At 42.0% G+C, this 22,848-nt stretch overlaps 1 protein-coding gene and 1 long non-coding RNA gene across 18 annotated transcripts in view; both read left to right on the top strand.

The window, feature by feature from the left end:
• The window catches only part of cadm2a (cell adhesion molecule 2a), an 877,490-nt gene that overhangs the window by 188,489 nt on the left and 666,153 nt on the right, over positions 1-22,848 (top strand).
• Positions 2,379-5,157, top strand: LOC141376376 (uncharacterized). Its single transcript, XR_012386335.1, has 3 exons — positions 2,379-3,555; positions 3,628-3,835; positions 4,004-5,157. It is a non-coding gene; the product is annotated as an uncharacterized lncRNA (long non-coding RNA).

Genomic DNA, 22,848 nt, shown 5'->3' with positions numbered 1-22,848 from the left:
AACATGTAATAAGACTTAAAAATAAAATGTTTCTTTTGTTTCCAAGCCGACATGTCTAGGAACTATACTTTCATTCCAGTGTAATAATCAAGGAACTGGTGCTGCAAGTGTAGGACTTGGTGCTGGGACTGTTTTCAGCTGCAGTGTAATATTTGTTCTTGCTGCAGCCATTATAGATCAGAAAAGTTTCATGATTATTATGCAGAGATTAGAATTCAAATAGTTTAAGCGTAGACACTATCTGGGATTGGGCTAATTTAAAGGCATAACTTACCTAAAAAAAATTTATTCTGTCATCATTTACCCATCTTTGTTCCAGAGCTGTTTAAGTTTTTTTTTTCTTCTGTTGAAAACAAAGAAAGATCTTCATAGACTCTTGGAAATAAAAAATCGCCATTGACTTCCATAGTATTAATGATTTTCACAGTATTTATTTAGTTCATACTATAAATGTCAAAGCCTGTTTTTTTTTTCCTCCAAGTTATCAGAATATCTTGTTTTGTGTTCAACAGAAGATAGAAAAATGATAAGGCGAAGCAGTGGCGCGGTAGTGCTGTTGCCTCACAGCAAGAAGGTCGCTGGTTCGAACCTCGGCTCAGTTGGCATTTCTGTGAGGAGTTTTCATGTTCTCCCTGCGTTTGCATCAGTTTCCTCCGGGTGCTCCGGTTTCCCCCACAGTCTAAAGACATGCGGTACAGGTGAACTGGGTAGGCTAAATTGTCCGTAGTGTATAAGTGTATGAGGGTGACAGGCCCAGACGACAGGCCGGCCGGAATGTGTAAAAAAAGTCGTTATCATATGGACAAGTCTAAATGGAGGACTTGTTCCAAAGAGCCGACCCTGCAACCATACGGGACTAAGGCCGAAGAAGAAGAAAAAAGAAAGTTGATAAAAGTTTGAAACCACTCAAGTTTAAGTAAATAGTCAGGAAATGTCGATTTTTTTTTTCGATTTTGAACAATCCCATTTAACTCCAGACATAATTAAACACAACTGAACCAGCTTATAGAGGTCTTCAAATTTACTATAAACTTCTAAGCAAGTGTGTTGAAGCTGCCTGGAGCTAAACTCTGCAAGACATTGGCCCTTCAGAAGCTTAACTGTATAACTTTGCACTTGAGCATGGGTACAGCATTCATCATGCAAATTTCATCATTAGCAAAGTATCCATACAAGATTGCATACAATATAACCAAAGTAAAACTTTATTTTGCATTTTTTCTTTGGTCAACATTTGTGTAAACACTGACCTAAGCCACCGTTTCATAGTAAAGAAGACACAAAATACAAGACTATGCTGATGAGTACTTACTGTATGTGAGCGAATTCAAAGATATCCCAGACTCTGTTGTAGTTTATACAAGAACAAAGACATTTGCATTGCTCATGACATGCAATGCTTTTCATACAGTAAAAAAAAAAAAAAAAAAAAACAGTTATTATTTGCCCCCACCTTACCCTTAAACCCAACCCTCACAGAAACCTGTGGCAAATGCTGAATGCCAAAAGACTTAAATAAGATTTTTACATTTACATTTATCATTTAGCAGACATTTTTGTCCAAAGCGACTTACAATTGAGGAGGCATTCATCGATTCAATGAGAGGTAACATACACAAGAAGTGCTAATTATACAAAGAAACTGTTTGTGTTCAGAGAATTGAGTGCTAGAGTTTGAACGGGGAGTGTTTTATTTAGCTGTTACCTTTTGAGAGAATTGTGTATTTACAGGTGGTTTGTCAAGCCCAGTCATCTGTGTTAAGTTCACTTCATACATGCAATTTTTTATGATTTTTTTGTTTTTTTTTGAGTGAAGACTAGGTTGAGTGATTGTAAGAAAGTTTCTGGTGCAATTGTGCAAAACTGGTTCAAGTGTCTTGTAAAATGTCAGAGAAATTAAAGAATGTTTTATACAGGTGGTTTGTCAAGACCACTAACCTGAGTGTAACTGAGTGTAACCTGAGTGTAGTTTTTTCGGTCACACTTTACAATAAGGTTCATTAGTTAATGTTAATTAATGCATTTACTAACATGAACAAACAAAGAACAATACATTTACTACTGTATTTGTTCATGTTAGTTAACGCTGGTTAATGAAAATACAGTAGTTCATTGTTAATAACCGATGTTATTATTAATCGCGTCAAAAGATGATACCGTGTGCCTTACAAGGTGCGCCACTGAGGCTATATTATTTCCCTGCTCTTTACTCATCTTGTCTCTATCAATCAGGCATCGATGGGCGTATAGCTAGATGCGCTATTTTCAATTAGCCTAAAAAGACACTCCGAAATTGTCTTTTTTTTCTCCCCCCTCGCAGGGGCCCCTGGTGCGCACGGGCCCCTGGGCCTGTGCCCATAAGGCCCATTGGTTAATCCGGCCCTGAGGAACAGGGTTGGTGACCCCTGGCGTACAGTGTTCTTGCAAAATAAGAGAGACAGGAAGACACAAGAGCAGAACACAGGGCATTGCATTTTTATTAAATACAACTAACTAGAACTCCATACTTAATTTATAAAACGATGACTAAACATCATTTAATTCCACACTCTGGTAGATTTTGCGTTTAATTTTGCATTAAGAATTAATTATTGAGTCCTACTTTAGTGGTTTTAAAAGAGCACAGCTAACTGTACTTAATGCACATTCAAACTATAAAGCCATTTAGTTTAATTGCCATCAACATGCAATTAAGATTAAAAGGAAAACATTACATTAAAATGACACATAGATAAATTAATGTATATTTTAGTTGATTTTATTCTACTATAGTTTGTTGCATGTCAGCAAAGGGGATAAATACAAAAAGATCCAGCTACTTTGACAGTAGATTCTGGGCTTTCCATTACATTTAAATACAAATGCAGTAAAGCGAGGAATACAGTAGTGGAATGAAACATAAAGAAAAAGTTGAGCTTAACTTTAATGTATATTCCCAGAAAATTTATAAATGACACCATAATTTACTCTCCATTCAAGTCATCCTTTGTGTACATGTCTTTTTTCTGTCAGGCAAACACTGTCGGAGTAGTATACAAATTTTTTCTGTATCTTCCATATAATGGTGTTGGATACTGTCTTTTATTTTAAAGCTTCAAAAAGTGTATAAATCCATCATCAAACTAATCCATATGCTATGGTTTTGTAACATAACTATTTTACACTATAGTATTAAATACTACAGTGGTTCCCAACCTTTTTTGTCCCCCTTTAAAGTCCCCCTTTTCCCCAAAAAAATATTATTGCAGTTTGCAGTAAGCATAACAAAAAATGTTGTTTTCAAACAAACGGTATGTTTATTATTATATGTAGCCTAATGAAAAATATAAAAGCAAAACATCAGTGGGCCATTTGTAACTGAAAAACGTAAGTCTTTGGCCTTTAAATTGGCCCTGTATTAGTTGCCAATTAGATGCCAATTTTTTAAGTTTCTTGTTAGTAGCTGTAACGTCCCTCATCTCATTTTGGGGTGTGGTTATTCTTTTGCCTTGCTCTCAAAAAATGCTCTGAGCTTGTCATGGTAATGTTTAGAGCTTCCTCACCTAGGTCCAGTTTGCTTAGGTCTTAAGTATTAGCTGCTGAAGGTGAATCAATAAGACTCTTCATTTTATGTGTAGTATGAATTAGAAATTTGTCCGTTTTTTTTTTTTTTTTTTGGTCAGCCGAGGGATAAAATTAACTAAGGCAACATGATCATAGTAGCATAACTATACTATATTATTCTAATTTTTAAAGTCCAATCAACTCCAATCACTGACTTCAAGCAGCAGCCGAGTGCATGTTATGCATGGCTGAAATACTGTATAAGACATATCATGTAAGACACATTTTTAACGTAAACCAGGGGTGTCCAAACTCTGTCCTGGGGGCTGGTGTCCTGCAAATTTTTGTTCCAACCCCAAGTAAACACACCTGAACCAGTTAATCAAACTCTTTCTAGGTATACTAGGCAGGTGTGTTGGAGGAAGTTGGAGCAAAACTATGCAGAACACTGGCCCTCCAGGACCAAGTTTGGACATCCTTGACGTGAGCTCTGAGAATAATGCATCTTGTGGAAAGCACTTACGACACTGTTTGTTAACCACAGAAGATGACAACAAACAAGCCAACTATTTGGTTTGCCATTACTAGTATATTACTTGTTGGCTACGTATGCTGCTTACTTCATGCGTCAAACATGGAGATAAGCTAAGAAGCTCGAGAACACATATCTGGCAGCCACTGGAAGTCAATAATATGAGTTTATTATTCAATTGTTTACGTTTTTTTTTTTTTTTGTTACAAACACATCAATTTGATTCATAAGAAATGCATTAAGCGCAAGGTAGCACATGGGTTTGCTTGATGACAGACTTGTGTGCTTTTAAAAGCTTCAGAAAAGCAATTCTACCCAACACCATTATACAGCATGCATTGTACCAGTGTTTCTCAACCATGTTCCTAAAGGCACACAAACAGTACATGTTCTCAAACTCTGCCTAATCAAACACACCTGAATCAGCTATTCAGAACATTAGAGGAGACTCCAAAACCTGAGATGAATGGGTCAGATAAGAGAGACATCCAGCATATGCACTGTTGGTGTGCCTCCAGGAACAGGATTGGGAAAAATTGCATTATTCACCATATATTATACAACTATTGGTTTAAGATCACACTATATGCCACACTTTTTAATAAATGCACATTAAACATGGAAAAATGAATAATAAATGAATAAAATGACATAAAATCTGCTGACTTCCATCCCTATTAGTAGATCCAATTTGCTTTTTGCCCTCGATTTCTGCAGATTTTCTCTTCTTGGCAGGAGATGCAGCACAATTCAATTAAGCCAAATTAATATTCCTTTGATTTACAGTGTTTGATAGACGCGGTCTGCAAAATAATCAGCAGTCATCTGTAGTAGCCAAGTGTTTTATGGCTGTTTTTTTGGCCGCGATCATCATCAGCAGTCACCACGATGATTCATGGAAATGCTCCGAGAGAAAGGCCCAAACAGACAGACGGAGATCAGACTCCCTGAGCACAGCACAAGAGTCCGGCTCTTGAGGAAAATACAGAGCTTCAGACACACACACACACACACACACAAACAGAGCAAGAGTTAGTGTCTCTCCCCGAGGCTTCAACATCGCAGTCGAACAACTTGGGCAGAAAAAAAAAAGCCAGACACTCAGACAGAAAGAGAAGAGAAATTCTCCATAAAACACAAACACACAGACCAACAACTGAGAGCCACTTGGGAGATTGATGGTAAAAAAAAACTTTCTGTTTGATTCCAGAATAACTTTAGGGATTTCCTACTCTTCATTATATTTTCAAAGGTCAGAAATGCCTGTAGTTTTAACATGAATTCAGGAGAGATGCAAGCTGTTATGTGTCATATGAGATTCTGATGTATATTAGAGGGGGAACGAGAAGATTAAAGGGATAGTTCACCCAAAAATAAAGCTTGACTCTGTTTACTCAACCCTCAAGTAGTTCCTAACCTTTATGAGTTTCCCTGAAGGGTGAGTAAATAATGAAGGACTTTTCAGTTTTGGGTGAACTGTCCCTTTAAGACACATCTATGCAAGTCAAATGTGAGAGTTGATGAAAGTGTTTGTTGTGTTTGAATGTCTGGTGCTTTCCAGTGAATGGGCCTCTCGCAGAACGGAGTTGTTTAAGGGTTGAATCATATGACTAAATGTGATGTGAAACCCTGTCATTAATGCGGCCAATAGTGTTTTTATGAGAAACTGCGAGGCGCTTTTATTTCAGGCATAAAATGATTGATGCGTGCTTTTAGTCTTTACAATTATAGCAATGAATTAAATTAGTAATTTCCTCAGGTTTTAAGCAGTGTGAGACGTGTTTTGTTTGCCAGAAAATCGGGCTCTACCTTTGATTAAACAGCAAAAGGTCTTATCCACAATGTTCCTTTTTCTTTGCCATTTGGATCAAAAATGTGTGACATTTAAGCCACTGTATTTACAAAAAATAACATGAAGTAAAATGTAAATAATCAATATTAACAATAATAATAATAAATCATATTATAAATTAAACCAGTAAAAAATAAATAAAAAAAATAAATAAATAAATAATAATAATAGTAATAATAATAATAATAATAATAATAATAATAAATCATATTATAAATTAAACCAGTAAAAAATAAAAAAAATAAAATAAAAATAAATAATAAATAAATAAATAATAATAATAAAAAAAAATAATAATAATAATGTTTTTTTTATATGTATTATTTTATATGTATTAAACCATATAAATTATAGAGGGAACTGCAGTCTTTGTGATTTAATAATTGCTCTACAACAAGGCTGCTCAAAGTCAAAACTAAAGTCTGGATCCAGACTGTGAGAGTATTCAATCCGGACCAGACTCCATTTCCTATTGCAAGACAATGCGTAAAGGATTCAAATAGTTGATTTCCCTCATTGATAAATGCATAAACATTGTAAATCAACTGTTTAGTTGTTTGTATGTTTGTAAAAACAACAAGGGTGAAAAAAAATCTAAGCAAAGAATTCAAAGTTTTCTTACATGAGTTTTTTTTTATGACATCTAGTGATTATACGGCTTCACTTGATCGAGTAGGCTAATTACGTGCACTCTCACCTGCTCTAACCTACCACAGCAACGTGATCATTTGAATGGAAGAAGATATCAGATTAATCGACAGTTCAAAGTTGAATGGACTGATAAGTATGTGTTATTTTGCCACAAGCCAGCACAAAGGCATCATACTTAAATATTTAATGAGACAATTGAAGTTGTAAAGAGTGAGCATATGAAATGCCACTATGAAACAAAACACGGACATTTTAAATGGCACTATCCATAAAATACAGATATAAGGGTCACAAAACTACAACACCTAAAGTTCCCCTTCGGGGGGAACTCCAGCACTATAAGTGGATTTGATTGTAAAATCCACGCATTGGGAGGTTCGGTTCAGAAGCTACTCGTCTGAAAGAGTATTGAACGGGCCAATTAAGAATGAATTGGCAGCGCAAGCCTGCGCAGGTGAGCGGCATAAGCAATCAACTGAGTATATAAGCTCACCTGGCGCCAGCAGACGCTATCCTTTTCGCTTCAGAGCCTTTTCTGATCGAGCTTATGAGGGTTCCTCCTGCTGATCTACAGCCATTTCGAGAGAACGATTTCATCCCGGTCCAGAGCGAGTCCACGCAGCGGCAGACGGTCGAGCTGGGTATCTCCCTTGCCTGGCGTCCCTTTGGGTCCGGTCCTCCAAGAGCGGTGCGTATTGTTGCAAATCCTAAAAGAGCAACACAGTCGTGCAGCACGTCCTTTTCAGGATGGCGCTCCGACTGTGCGTTTCTGGTTGCGGGGGTTTCCTGGCTCCGGATGATGGACACGATCACTGCATTACATGTTTGGGGGTCCAGCATGTTAATGTGGTGCTCGGGGGCGGTTCATGTCATCACTGCGATGCCATGACCGTTGCGCAGTTGAGATCGCGGTTAGTTTTCCTAAGAGAGCGAGCCACCCCAGTTGCCTCCTGCTCTGCAGCGGGTGCTCGGGCAGATCTGAGGGCTTCAGCGAGAGACAATCCGCCGCCCACGGGCTCGCGGACCTCTCGCTCCTCCAAGCGCTCCATCCAAGCTTCGGGTACTGAGAGTGATCCGTCTAATCAGATGGTAGCTCTCACGCTCGCTGACACCGGAGATCAGATGTCCTCCGCGGCATCGGAGGGCGGGCTTTCATTGTCCGACGATGATCCGGACCCGCTCGCCCCCTCTGGGCAAGCGAGCGCCGTCAAAACGGATCCTGAAGCGGACATGTTGGCCATGCTTTCTCGGGCTGCTTCGGCCGTCGGGTTGGAGATGGTTTATCCCCCAGCCCCGCGGCCGGACCGACTAGATGGGTGTTACGTAGAGGATCAGAAGGCGAAGCCTTCGAAGCCTCTCGTCCCCTTCTTCCCGGAAGTGCACAGTAGGCTCACGCCGTCCTGGAGGGCACCTTTCTCTGCCCGCGCTGCGTCCGCCTCCGCCCTCACCACCCTGGATGGTGGAGCTGCCAGGGGGTATGAGGCGATCCCGCAGGTGGAGCGCGCCATTGCGGTCAATCTTTGTCCGCGTGGCGCCCCCGCTTGGCGTGGTCCGCCCCGTCTCCCGTCCAAAGCCTGTAAGTTTTCTGCCTCCCTCGGAGCTAGAGCTTACAAGGCTGCGGGCCAGGCAGCTTCCGCCTTGCATGCGATGGCCACCTACCAGCGCTACCAAGCGCAGGCGCTGGCTGAGCTGCACGAGGGTGGGTCTAACCCAGGCTTGTTACACGAGCTGCGTACGGCGACCGACTATGCTCTCCGGACCACTAAGTCCGCCGCCTGCGCACTGGGGAGGACGATGTCCACACTTGTGGTCCAGGAACGCCACCTCTCGCTAAACCTGGCAGATATTCGCGATGTCGACAAAGTTCGCTTTCTTGACGCGCCCATATCCCAGGCTGGCCTGTTCGGCGACACCGTCGGTGAATTCACCCAGGAGTTCAAGGCAGTGAGCGAGCAGTCGGATGCGATGGGCAAAGTCATCTATCGGCGGGGCCGTAAGCCCGCTCCATCCCCCGCCGAGCCATCCACCTCCGCTGTTCCTCGCCGAGGGCGCCCGCCAACGGCCGATGCCCCGCCCCCGCCTCCGCCTCCGGCGAAGCGAGCGCGTCGAGCACGCCGAAAGCCGGTAGCCCCTCCTGCCCAGGGCGCCGCTAAGTCCGGTAAACGGACCGCGAAGCGTCCCTGAGACAGGCCATCCGGAGAAGAGGAGACTTGCTCTTTCCCCGCTGGAGGGCGGGGCCCAAAATCCAGCGGTACTTTTTGCCACCAAAGTTTCGATCAAAGAGCATTTTCTCCCTTCCCCGGATGTGACAGCTCAAGCCCCGCCAGTCTGGGACGCGCTGCCTCTCAGCTCGCAGGGCTTGCATGCTCCGCCAGCGGCTCTCGGGCGCTGGGGGGACGGTCTCCCTTCTCCCAGCCCCCAAGCCCCCTCTCAGGAGTCAGGGTGCGGAGCCAGAGCGAACGCTCTCCTCCAGCTCTTCTGCGGATCAGCACACCCGCTCCTCGCTGCCCCTCCGCGGGTACGTCAACGATTGCTGCGATGACCTCATTAGCGAGGGCTCTGCCTGCCTGGTTAGCGCGGGCCAGCCCCTCGCGGTGGCTCATACGCACGATCAGACTCGGCTACGAACTACAGTTCTCCAAACGGCCTCCCAGGTTTACGGGTGTGTATTTCACCAGGGTCAATCCCCTGTCCGCCCCTGTCTTGCGAGAGGAGATTGCTGCCCTCCTGGCGAAGGGTGCAATCGAGCCGGTACCTCCAGCCGAGATGGAGAGCGGGTTTTACAGCCCGTACTTCATCGTACCCAAAAAGAGCGGTGGGTCACGGCCAATCCTAGATCTGCGCGTTTTGAATCGCTGCCTTCACAAGCTGTCGTTCAGAATGCTTACGCAGAGGCGCATCCTCCGATGCGTTCGTCCTCAGGATTGGTTTGCAGCCATAGACCTGAAGGACGTGTATTTTCATGTCTCCATTCTTCCACGCCACCGTCAGTTTCTGCGGTTTGCATTCGAAGGTCGAGCATGGCAGTACAAGGTCCTCCCCTTCGGGCTCTCTCTGTCTCCGCGGGTCTTCACCAAACTCGCGGAGGGTGCCCTAGCGCCTCTGCGGCTTGCGGGCATCCGCGTACTCAATTATCTCGACGACTGGCTGATTTTAGCCCACTCTCGGGAGCAATTGACTGCGCACAGAGACGAGGTGCTCCGGCATCTCCGCCTATTGGGGTTGCAGGTCAACTGGGAAAAGAGCAAACTCGCCCCGGTGCAGAGGATCTCTTTTCTTGGGATGTAGCTGGACTCGGTCACCATGGTAGCGCGCCTCTCCGGAGAGCACGCTCGCTTGCTGCTGAACTGTCTGAGGGAGCTCGACAGCAAGTTAGTGGTCCCACTGAAATATTTTCAGAGGCTCCTGGGGCATATGGCTTCCGCTGCGGCCGTCACGCCGCTCGGATTGCTCCATATGAGACCACTTCAGCACTGGCTTCAAGATCGAGTTCCGAGACGCGCATGGCATGCGGGCACACACCGAGTCTCTGTTACTGCGCTGTGTCGCCGCACCCTCAGCCCCTGGAACGACCCCTCGTTCCTGCAGGCCGGTGTGCCTCTGGGACAGGCGTCCAGTCATGTTGTTGTTTCAACAGATGCTTCCAGCACAGGCTGGGGAGCCGTGTGTCGCGGGCATGCAGCTGCGGGCCTGTGGGTAGGTGCCCAGCTGCATTGGCACATCAATCGCCTAGAGCTGTTGGCAGTGTTCCTTGCTCTCCGCCGTTTTCTCCGGCGCTGGGGCAGCAACACGTGCTGGTCAGGACGGACAGTACGCCGGCGGCGGCGTATATCAACCGCATGGGGGGTATGCGCTCTCGCCGCATGTCTCAGCTCGCCCGCCGTCTGCTCCTCTGGAGTCACCCGCGGCTGAAGTCGCTGCGCGCCATTTACATCCCAGGTATGCTCAACCGTGCAGGCGATGTGCTCTCACGGCAGCAGATTCACTCTGGAGAATGGAGACTCCACCCCGAGTCTGTCCAGCTGATATGGTCGCGATTCGGGGAGGCCCAGATCGATCTGTTTGCTTCCCCCGAGAACGCTCATTGCCAGTTGTTTTATTCCCTGACCGAGGGCTCTCTCGGCACGGATGCACTGGCCCACAGCTGGCCTCGGGGCGTACGCAAGTATGCGTTTCCCCCAGTGAGCCTGATCGCGCAGTTAATGTGCAAGGTCAGGGAGGACGAGGAGCAGGTTTTGTTAGTTGCGCCCCTCTGGCCCAACCGAACCTGGATATCAGAGCTCTCCCTCCTCGCGACGGCCCTCCCTTGGCAGATCCCTTTGAGAGAGGACCTACTTTCTCAGGGACAAGGCACCGTCTGGCACCCTCGTCCCGATCTCTGGAGCCTCCACATGTGGTCCATAGACGCGAGGAAGACTTAGGTAACCTGCCGCCCGCGGTGGTTGATACCATCACTCAGGCTAGAGCCCCCTCCACGAGGCGCGCCTACGCCCTGAAGTGGAGTCTATTCACTGAGTGGTGTGTCTCTCGCAGAGAAGACCCCCGATCTTGCCAGATCAGTGTTGTGCTCTCTTTCCTTCAAGAGAAGCTGGACAGCAGGCTGTCGCCCTCCACTCTCAAGGTTTACGTTGCTGCCATCTCCGCTCACCATGACGCGGTGGCTGGCGGCACCGTGGGAAAGCATAACCTCATCATCCGGTTCCTCAGAGGCGCTAGGCGAATTAATCCAACTCGCCCCCCTCTCACGCCTTCTTGGGATCTCGTTCTCACGAGCCTGCGATTTGATCCCTTCGAGCCACTCGATACAGTATCTTTAAGATTTCTGTCCCTGAAGACAGCTCTGCTGGTCGCGTTGGCCTCCATTAAGAGTGTCGGGGACCTGGAGGCATTTTCGGTCAATGACTCGTGCCTGGAATTCGGGCCGGGATTTTCTCACGTTATTCTGAGACCCCGCCCGGGTTATGTGCCCAAAGTTCCTACCACTCCTTTTAGAGATCAGGTAGTAACCCTGCAAGCGCTGCCCCCGGAGGAGGCAGACCCAGCCCTGTCCTTACTTTGTCCAGTTCGCGCTCTGCGCATTTATGTGGACCGTACTCAGAACTTTAGATCTTCTGAGCAGCTCTTTGTCTGTTATGGCGGACGGCAGCAGGGAAGTGCCATGTCTAAACAACGTTTATCCCACTGGATTGTGGAGGCCATTTCAAGTGCTTATTTGAGCAGAGGCCAGCCGCGCCCCCCAGGAGTGCATGCACACTCCACTCGGAGCGTTGCATCCTCTTGGGCGTGTGCGCGTGGCGCTTCTTTAACAGACATTTGTAGAGCTGCGGGCTGGGCGACACCCAACACATTTGCAAGATTTTATAATCTGCGAGTGGAGCCGGTTTCCTCAAGGGTGTTAGGTACCTTTGGTGATTGAGGAAACAACTCGGTAGGTGTTGTACACGCTTGCGGTGCCTTTTTTTCCCTAACACGGAGAGATGTGCACCCTCCTGTCTGTCAGTAAAGTTCCCCATTTAATGAGCCCTGCAGATTCCTCTGAGGCCCCCAGCACTGACTCAGCGGAGGAGTCACTTGCTGGCCCATTACGTAGTAGGTCTGCCCGCTGGTCAGCCCGCGTTTTGGGTATAGGTGCCTGCTATGGCCGATCCCCGCTGGTGATCCCCATATGCTTTTCCGCCACGGTTAAGTTCCCCCCCTGGGCGGACCCGTGCTTTCCCTATCTGCTAACCACCTTCTTATGCGCTCTCCCCCTTCTCAGGGTTAGTCCATATGTAATTCCATTTGTTTCCCCCTATTGGGTGCGGATGGTCTCCGCAGCGTCCTCCCTACTGGGATGGCACGCTTCCCAACGTACTGTCGTGTATTCCTAGAATTATCTAGACGCTAGCGACTCCCAAAAAAGATACCTATTCCGTAAAACTTCTTTTGAAGTAGGATAAGTTAGGGCCAAGGGCACGTTGGAGGACCACGCCTCTCGTGATCTGGGTGCGTCACGCTTGCCTGACCGCTCTCTCATGGTGGGTGTTGGTAAGGTGCAGTCATTATGGCGCTTTCAATGGGCTCCCAATGCGTGGATTTTACAATCAAATCCACTTATAGTGCTGGAGTTCCCCCCGAAGGGGAACGTTCGAGGTTACTAAAGTAACCCTTCGTTCCCCGAGGAGGGGAACGGAAGCACTATACTCCGTTGCCATAATGACTGTCCCTTAGCTGTTAAAAGTCTCTTTAGCTTAAAAAGGATAGCGTCTGCTGGCGCCAGGTGAGCTTATATACTCAGTTGATTGCTTATGCCGCTCACCTGCGCAGGCTTGCGCTGCCAATTCATTCTTAATTGGCCCGTTCAATACTCTTTCAGACGAGTAGCTTCTGAACCGAACCTCCCAATGCGTGGATTTTACAATCAAATCCACTTATAGTGCTTCCGTTCCCCTCCTCGGGGAACGAAGGGTTACTTTAGTAACCTCGAACGTTTTCATTACACACGTTTTGTATTTTGTATTTTCACCTTTTTTTGAGGGATGCAGACCTGGTGCAGTTGCAGTCTGAGCTGCATCCAATGCAATGCTTTTTTATGGCCTACACCTAACCCTACCCCTTACAGTAATGTCACTTACTCCATTGAGTGCATTTCTGAATTCTCATTTCTGAGATGTGCATTCTCAACATTAATTTTTTTAGCCTGTTTGTTGTGTTTTATACTAAAATTCACTTGTATTAGTGGTTTTGTCACATTCACATTGTATTTAATGTGTTTTGAACGCAAATGCTGCTCTATTTAATTACAAAAAAATAGTGTTGACTTGTGATGCATGGTATGGATGTTTTTTTAAAAACAAGTTATGTAATATCAATTGTTCCGGATCATTGACCTTAATAAAAAATTATATTTGGACCTTTTTTTATGTAGACATTGAGAACCCCTGCTCTAAAATATACTATGTTCTCAATCAAAGTTACATGCCACCTGATGCTAATACTATTTTATTTATTTTTCAGTTTACAATTTAACTTACTTTTGACTCTCGCAAAGTGACAGTTTTAGTCATGTTTTACACTGATTATGTAGAATATATAATAGTTCAAGCATATACTTTTTCAACTGACATAAACTTTATCTATAGGTGGAACCCCAAATGTGTATATTTAGAAAATACTTCATGCTTGTTCATATAGCGTATACCATAGAAATAAACAAACAAAACAAATTAACAGACTATAGAAAAACACACAGCATCCACAGGTGTCAGGAGTCAACACAAAAGGTGATAGTGCCGAAATGGGATCAAGTTGTACGCTGGTAAATAGAAACCAGATAGTGTGAATCCCAGGAGGACCATAATGTGCCTTTAGCTTTACAACTCAATTTTGAAACTTTACAGCACATTCAGTCACAAGTCATGATCTGTGGTCTTTGAAACGCTGTCTTCTGGCCTTTTCTGTTCCACATTAATATGGCTTCACAGAGCGCATTAATCAGTCAATACAAGTCCTCGTTCTAGAAATGGTCTGCCACCGAACACTGATGTTGATCTTTATCCTAAGATTGTGTGTGTGTGTGTGTGTGCAATCCTACACTCATGCTCATCCATTATTCAGTGAGTTGTATTGACTACCTGCCACCTGTCTGAGTCGTCAGCCCACCGTCACACACCTGACTTTGAATGCAAATGGTGTCAGCAGGTGTTCTTGGGCATTTGTTTCCCATTAAAGTCCCCCTGAAATCAAAATTAAAGTTTTGCTTGAATGCTTGTTTGTTTTTTTAGCATCAATATGCTAGTCTTAATCTTATCCATATGTGAATTTGCTCCAAAACAGGGACAATTCATAAATAGAACTTGCAGTTTCTCTCTTGCTTTCATTTATGAATCAATCTTTGTCAGTTCTTGTCAGATATTTTGACTTGTCAAATGCTCTTTACTTTCTAAAGCTAGGGTGTCAAACTCAAGGCCCTACTGGGCAGTAGGTTTGACTCGGAAAATACAAGATTATTATTTAACTCAAGCTGAAAATGTTCAAGTAATCTTTTCACTTCATGTTGGGCTGCTGATAAGCCTGTCATGCTCTATTCTGTGATAACAACCAGCTGAATGTACTTTATCCTGCTTATTACATGTCTACTTGCGGCAAAACAGCCATAGCAGTTTATTGATGTGCAAGTAATGCGCGAGTAATCTTTAGCTTTCACGTTGGGTTGCTGATAAGCCTGTCATGCTTTATTCTGCGATAACCAGCTGGATGTACTTTATCCTGCTTATTACATGTCTACTTGCAACAAAATAGCCGTAACAGTTTATTGATGCACAAGTAATGTGCGAGTAATCTTTAGCTTTCATGTTGGGCTGCTGATACGCCTGTCATGCTTTATTCTGTGATAACAACCAGCTGAATGTACTTTATCCTGCTTATCACATGTCTACTTGTCACAAAACAGCCTTAACAGTTTATTAATTATTTGATTTAAAAAAGCTGACAGAAATAAAAAAATACTAAATGGAGAATACACTAATATTTATATTATTCAGTCACAAGATGGTGCCAGACAGACAAAAAAAACCTGAATGACAAACACGCATATAAATATGGATGTAAACGTCTTCACTAATGATTAAATGATTCAAAGTTTAAGGATGAGCATGTGTTATTCAATTCAGCAGTTGTTATTTTGGAATAACATACCAAATGTCATAACTGACCAATCAGATCCAAGTATTCTGGACAGTCGTGGAATAATAGAAAGTAATAACCAGTAGCAGTTATTTATTAGACATATCAATGAGGGGATGGTATTCAAATGTATGCTCATATGTGTGCTTGCCTCTCTATAGAAAGCCAGAGGAAAAAAAATACAACAAAACACAGTCTGCAAATAGGCATCTAGGACTCTAAAAATGAAGTCTGTTACACATAGTTTTGGTTGTGGGTTGTGCAAGTTGTGGAGTAGACCAAAAAATGGATCTGATCCATTTAAATTACACACGACAGAGTATTTTAAAGCAGATAAACGATTAGGCAGACTCTGTGTTACTATTATAGACTCTAGCGATCATTAGTGTTGACTTTAGCTCAATGACTTTGACTGGCAGAGCTGTGATATAAACAGAATGCTGTTGGCTATTTTTAAATAGCAAGAGAATCTTAGAACTTTTGTTCTGTGTGTGACAATTTTCATAATTAATCAAGTAATTATGAAAATTATATCACACATAGAAGAAAAGTGCACATTTAAAGGCACTTCAGGGGACAGTTAAAGTTTATGTTGACCTGTGTGTGTGTGTGTGTGTGTACAGTATGTAGCTCTTTGTGCCTCGTACTTGATGTGTTTGTGTGAATTTCAACATTGGAATGTTGTTTAATTTAATCTGGTATTTGTGGTCATTTTTTCAATTATTATTATGTATTTTTTGTGTTTGTTTCTAAACCTATTTGATTTTTTTCCAAATAGGCTTTATTCTTGCAAGCATATGCTTGTGGAATCTGAATGCAGGTGTCAGAGCAATTTATAGAATTCGTGCACTTAGCATATTAGCGCTAACTGTCTGAGCTGGGCTTTTTATTGCCACATTATCTATTTATAGGCCTTCAGATGGACTGATTTTGTAGTGAATGGTGTACATGTAGATGTAGAATATAGGAAGGTTGTTTTTGATCAAAGGTACTTCAGGAAAGTGTCAGAAAAGCATGCAGTGTAGTGGTTTAATGAGTCATTTCTGGTTAGCGCAGCTTTTGATCTGAATGTGATTGTGGTGAGTTTAATCTCGGCGAGTGTGTGAGCTCTGTACAGCTAAACTGAGTTTACTGTTTCAGTCTGTGTGAATTAAAAGCTCACGCTTGGCTGCCTTTGCCAAACAGATTACTAGTGAGGATCATTGCTGCTGGTGCAAACCAAAACACTCAAATTGTGCAGTTTGTTGAGAAGCGGTGTGCAGTCACTTTACTGGCCTATTTAATGGATGAGAAAGCCCAGTAAAACACCCAAGCAACAGCTACTGCACTGCCCAAAATATCAATGTCCATTTTGCCATTTATTTATATTTGATAACCTTAAGATTTTCTTCTGTAAACCTGTTTCTTTCATAATTTAATATTTTATTTGTGAAATATTTTGGAAAGGAATAATATGTCCACCCATGCAGCAGCTTTTTTTTTATTATTGGGAATATATCTGCACACTATTTGGTAGTCTAAGAATGTATTCAGTAAGTGTGTTTCTGTCATATTCATAGTTTTCTTACAGATATTCTTACACAAACATTTTTTTCAGCTAATTATTTTTCATCCAGGTATCCAGATTTGCATGGAAATTTATGTGTGTGTGTGTGTGTATATGACTATAAAGACTTTTAACATGGGCTTATAAAAATAATAATAAAAAATAAAAACTTAGAACTCCCTAATATAACAACAAACTAAACACTTTGAGCTAATTAGCAGTAGTACAGCAACATTCTGGAACACCTTGTTGACAAGTTTTGCATCTTGTTTATAACTATGTGTGATTAGGATTTAATTCAAGACATGAAGAGATGGAATGCATCAAATGCTTAATTTAGTAGCCCCAAGACATGTATGTTTGTCTCTGATTTGTCATACCACACAACATGACAAGATGATGGGGTATCCATTTCTATATGTTTAATCACATGACTTCTGTATTCTCATGTTAGACATTTGACGTCATCCTCCAGGGTCTCTGCATGTGGTCCCCATAGTATTTTATTATAAGTTTAGCAATATGTAATTACATCTATGTAACAGGATTAAGAATGGCACTCACATGCTTCTGTCATGCTTGTTCACAGTCAGGCTTTCATCAGCTTGCTGATACATCGAGATGCACAGGCAGTTTGTTGGTGGGTGTGTGAAGGATTCCCTGCTGCTGAGGATTTAATTCTGACAGACAAAGCCTGGAGCCAATGATGAAAGAACAGTGCGTCTGACATCCTGCTTATTGTTTAGAGTTCTGTAGGGGCGCATAAACTCATCCTCATTCTGTGAACTGATTCATAGTTGGGTTTAAGCACAGAAGTTTCCTGATTTATAAGTTTGCAATTGTTTTGATTGATGTCAGAGTAGAATAAACAGGGCCTTATGCCTGAATAAATCCCATTTCTGTCTAGCTTTTTTCTTGTAAATTAAACATGTAAAGAGCAACTGGTACTTGTTCATAAACAAATTAATCTTTTAAACAATTTTGTGTATTGAATCAAAAAAAACAACAACAGCGTTTTATGTTTATATTCAGATTCTTGAGGAAATGACTCCTACAAATACTGTAAGTAAACGTACAGTTCAGCACAATAAATGTCCAAAATCTTTTGAGAATGCTTTATAGAATACTTATAAATATGATCATTTCTTATGAATTTAAACCTTTTGTTGGTGTTTTTTAAGTTCCCATGCTTGCCTTTTAGTTGCTTTTGGCCTGTTTCATAAAAGGATTGCCTTAACAATTTAATTTTTTTTGTTAATGTCCTCTCTATACATCTCATCTATTTTATTTTTTATATTTTTGATGTGTTTCAAAATCTGAGTATCTTTACTTTAATAGAAATGATCTTGCCTCGTATTACGGCTTTAGCTACATCCCATAAGATTACAGGACTTACTTCCCCATTATCATTATATATAATGGTATAATTAAATTTAATTTGGACCACTAATTCTATTTTCCCAAGTATACTTGTATTTAGCCTCCATATTTTATCAGCTTTTCTGTTATTCAAGTTTAAAGTGAGGTACAATGTTGCATTATCTGATACACCGTCCGCTTTCATTTCACATTCTTTTACCCTGTCTCTGTCCCTGCTAAACATAAAGAAATGATAATTTCATACTTGTTCTGTGATATAAAACCTGTTTCCTCACAAAAAGGAAGTTATATTAAAGTCAAAGTGAATTGAGTAAGTCAATTAGTATGTAACAGGCTTACACTTACAGTACAAAAACGTTTCAATTGTTGCACACACAGCCCTGACCAAACCAGTTCCAGATTGTAGTGGCAGAATCCATATTGAAGGTTTATTATCTATTTTTTTTTATAGAGGGTGTTGATATATTTTACCTGTATAGCCTATAGCAAATCCCATCCCTACTTAAATTGTCAATTCATATACGTTATGCTAAATTCCAGATGGTGTGGGTTCCTGTTGTAATGAATTGATTTCAAACAAAAACCCAAACAAATGTAACAGTGATTTCTATTATACATATAACAAGGATGATAAAGTATATATGAGCAACAAAATACTTTGCCAATTATTTTGCATCACACACAATTTTGATTGCAGAAATTCCAGTTGGAATGACTAGATTTGGAATGCAAACAATCCTAAAACACCACCAAATGTCACTGCCGTTTGAATTGTTTGTATAATAAGGAAAAAATCTGAACATACAGTATGTGTATATGTGTGTGTGAGGCACTAGAAATCCTTTGATTAGTCATCTTGCTTCAATTCACACAGATGTTGCAATGCAGCCAAACTTGCATGAAGACAACTATAGTGAATTTAAAACGTGTGACCATGTATCTTGCTGAGCTTTTTGCTCGCTCTGCAGGACCACCGCTAGGCTATCCCCAGGTTGCCCGCCTAGGAGATTAGAGGGCCTTATTATCCATTTAGCCCTTTAACACCTGCTTTCTCTACTGGGTGAAACTCGCTGCCGACAGGACAGCTGGGCTGAGCACTTCATTGAAAAAAAAAAAAAAATAGGCCTTATAAATTGTTTTGGGCATTGCTGCAGAGCGGATCCCTTATAAAGACCTTTCAGATTCCCCAGCGTCTGGCCCGATGGCATTTTAGGACAAAAAAGAAGCAAACAAAGATGTCCTTTTTCAGGTCAGAAAAGCTTTTTTTTTTTCTGTTTTCAACTTACAGTAACACTTGAAGGCTTTTAGGGGGTGGAATGAATTAGTAAGCAAGAGAAAGGGAAAACTCTGGGACTGCTATTTTTGTCTTTGGTGTTAAAGCGACCAGACTGGGTCAGCTTGGGGCATCTGTCGGGATCCACAGAGTCTGACTTCAGTGCAGAAGATGTTCTCAAGTCATTTTTGTCAGTGTCTGTTTGTGTGATGCAGATGCCGCCACTGTGATTTGCATGTCTTGCTGAGTGTGTTTACACATTTGCATCTTGTATGCTTTGAGTTACGGAGACCCCGTCGTCTAAGTGGCTCTCGATATGAAGAGGTTTGTAGGTTCGCTGTAGGTATAACCACCACCATCGAGCTGTGAATGTCTCCTTCGATTATATTTACTTCACACCTCTGTGTTAATGTTCCGCACAAAGACTTTCTAACCAGCGTTGATTGCTAGTTAGATGCCTTACATTTCTATATAATTGAGTCCATTGTCAATGTTGCTGGTTGTCATAGCAGAAAATAGATCCAGGCGTCAGATGGTTGGAGTGGCGTTAAGTGTCTTCGCAGAAATTGGCAAACCGTTATTGCGTCGCAGATTTGTTCGACCTCACTTGTAGCTCATTTTGTGACTGTGACACTCCAAAAAAACACACCATCTAATTTCATTATTATTGTGCGTCTTTCAAACCCATCGGCATGACAGCTAATCCCAGCTTACCTCGTGAGATCATTGAGATTGTTGCATTGAGAGGGAAAATGGCAGGGAAACAAGCGTCATCTCGGCTTCTGTGTCTCAGTATGTGGGCTTTGTGTGATAAATGGTTGATTGAGACCCATACGTCCATTCACACACACGATCGACACATGATATACACATTCTCAGTCACAGAGGACGTGTGCCTACTTCATGCACCGGCCACCTGCTGTTGTGTTTGTAGTGCAGGTTAGTCACCTTTATGGCTGTATTTGCTTTTAATGCTGTAAGGCTCAATTTCAATGTTTTAATCAAATTCGATCTGTTTGCTTTTGTCCACATTAATGCTTGCAAGTCAACCTGACTGCAAGCAAACTGAATGAACACATTCTGCACCCAGATGTGCAACATGCTTTAAGCATAGATGCAGCAATAAAATCTGTTAGTAGTGTTCATAATAGTCTAGCTATTAGTAGAGCTATTTTTACTTCTAGACAGATCATAACATATTTCATAGTGCTACAGTTTTGTATGTGGTTGCTAGGGTGTTGTAGGCTAAGTGACCAACACAGGCTCATTCTGAAAAATGCCCTATATATATATATATATATATATATATATATATATATATATATAWTTTTTTTTTTTTTTTTTTTTTTCCTAGATTGCGGATTATGTAGCCAGAGCTAATTTTGGCTGCATTTCATTTTTAAACGAAACTCTACAAGGGGGTATGATGTCGTTACTTTTCTTGCTTAATAGCTGACCGATTACCTGCATGTGGACGGTTTTCGCGCTGTTACAAGTTTGCCCAGTTACTTACGTCGGCAGACTTAAGATGCAGAGCGGAGTTCATCGTGAGAATGGGGTTCGAGTCCAGTGAAGAACGAAAGCATGTAAGACAAAAACAGAGGCCAAAAAAATAAAATAAACAAGAAAATAACAGGGTGAAAATCGGAGGGCTTTTATTTTTCTGGATTGCTTTTCAAAACACTGCGATTGGGTTTAGAGAAGGGTTGGGCAGGGTAATAGGTGCTTTTGAAAATGCAATTGCTTGGGTTTAGGGAAGGGGAAGGGTGGGGGATGGGGGGTGATGTGGGGTCGGTCAGTTGATCAGTCAGCCAGTGAGTTAGTCAACAGTGGCCTCTGGTGGCAGCATTCGTTATCCCGCTGCCCGACCTGCTCCGTTTTCTACCCGCCGTGCCCGTTCCTGCCAATGGGCGGAGGGGAGAACAAAACCGAAAACCACCCAGCTACACAGAGCCCAGACAGCCTATAACACACTGTGTGTATAAACACACACACACACACACACAGTACCAAGCAAAGAACCGGTCCCGCGGTACAGCCACGGGAATGCAGACCTCTATTTTAAAACATATTTTTTGATTAACCTGTTAGCCAACGCTCACTTCTGAGGATTTACACATACCTACTTTGAAGAATAACCCTAGATACAAACATAAATTGCATTAGGTACCATTGGAAAAAAGACAGTTTGAGCTTTATTATGGTCCATCTAGAAAGTTTTATGCTAAAGAAATATATAAATTTATACATTATGAAGTCATGAGAGACAAATTATACTGTGTTCAAAATTTGTTTTCCATATACAAACACGTGTTATCTGTCATGTAATAAACTAGAAAAAAATACACTTTAAAAGCCAATTGTCTCATGAGTTTATATTTCAAATTTGATGAAGATAGCATGCAGGTTTCTTTAAAAAAAGATTTCAGAGACTATATCGCTGTCTTCATTTTCCTCTTCGTCAGAGGCTCTTTTTCAAAAATGACTTTCCCAAACTAAAACAGTAACAGTTGCTGAATAATTTGGTCTACATCCACAGTTAACGAAGAACCTTTGGTCTTTACTATACATGATCTATATGCATTGCTTAATTATATGCATTGCTTATTAAAAATATTCAAAACTTAATTTGGAAAACTTTAAAGGTGAGTTTTTAGCCCTCAGATTCCAAATTGTCAAATAATTCTTTCCCAGCCAAATATCATCTAATTAAGCAAACATCAATGCACAGCCTAAAATCTTCAAAGTCGCACATTTTGTAGACCAGGGTCACATATTACTTACCCCTTTAGTTTTAAATAATTTTAAATCTTGCATTTGTTTGTTCAATTATTTTGACAATTTAGTTTGTTCCCTCTACTGTAAATAGCTATGATTTCTCTTTTTCATTTAATTTTGTTCACTTTGTTCTATTTTATAAATTTGTTGCTTGTTTGTTTTTAAATCTATCATCCTGTTTATCTAAAATGAACATATGTGGATTCTTATGTCTATCTGCCTAGCAACTGATCTAAAACTAACATTTAAATCTATTACTCATTCTTGATTAATGTGGATAAATACATACACAGACACTTTGACGTCAGTATTAATTTAGGTTGCAATATCCGATTTCTAGCATTCACACTGTTTAAATCAAATCTGTGGCTCCTGTAGTGTTAATGTAGCCGGTGGCCCTGCAGTGCTTATAATCACAGCTCAGACGACCCTGTTAAACATGTGACACCACTAACTCATCACCGTAGTCTGAGTTAGTCATATCAGCCCTTTCTGTGATCTCTGCATTTCTCTGTACCTCTCTGCACTTTTAAAACGTGTGTTTGTGTGTGTGTGTGTGTATAAAGGCTCATCTAGGAGTGTCTGTCCTTCAGCTGCCTTCCGGGGGTTCCTGAAGAACTGTCATGTCA

The sequence above is a fragment of the Danio rerio genome, chromosome 10, assembly GCF_049306965.1.
Source record: "Danio rerio strain Tuebingen ecotype United States chromosome 10, GRCz12tu, whole genome shotgun sequence".
Taxonomy (NCBI): domain Eukaryota; kingdom Metazoa; phylum Chordata; class Actinopteri; order Cypriniformes; family Danionidae; genus Danio; species Danio rerio.
This window is presented reverse-complemented; position numbering and strand designations above follow the sequence as displayed.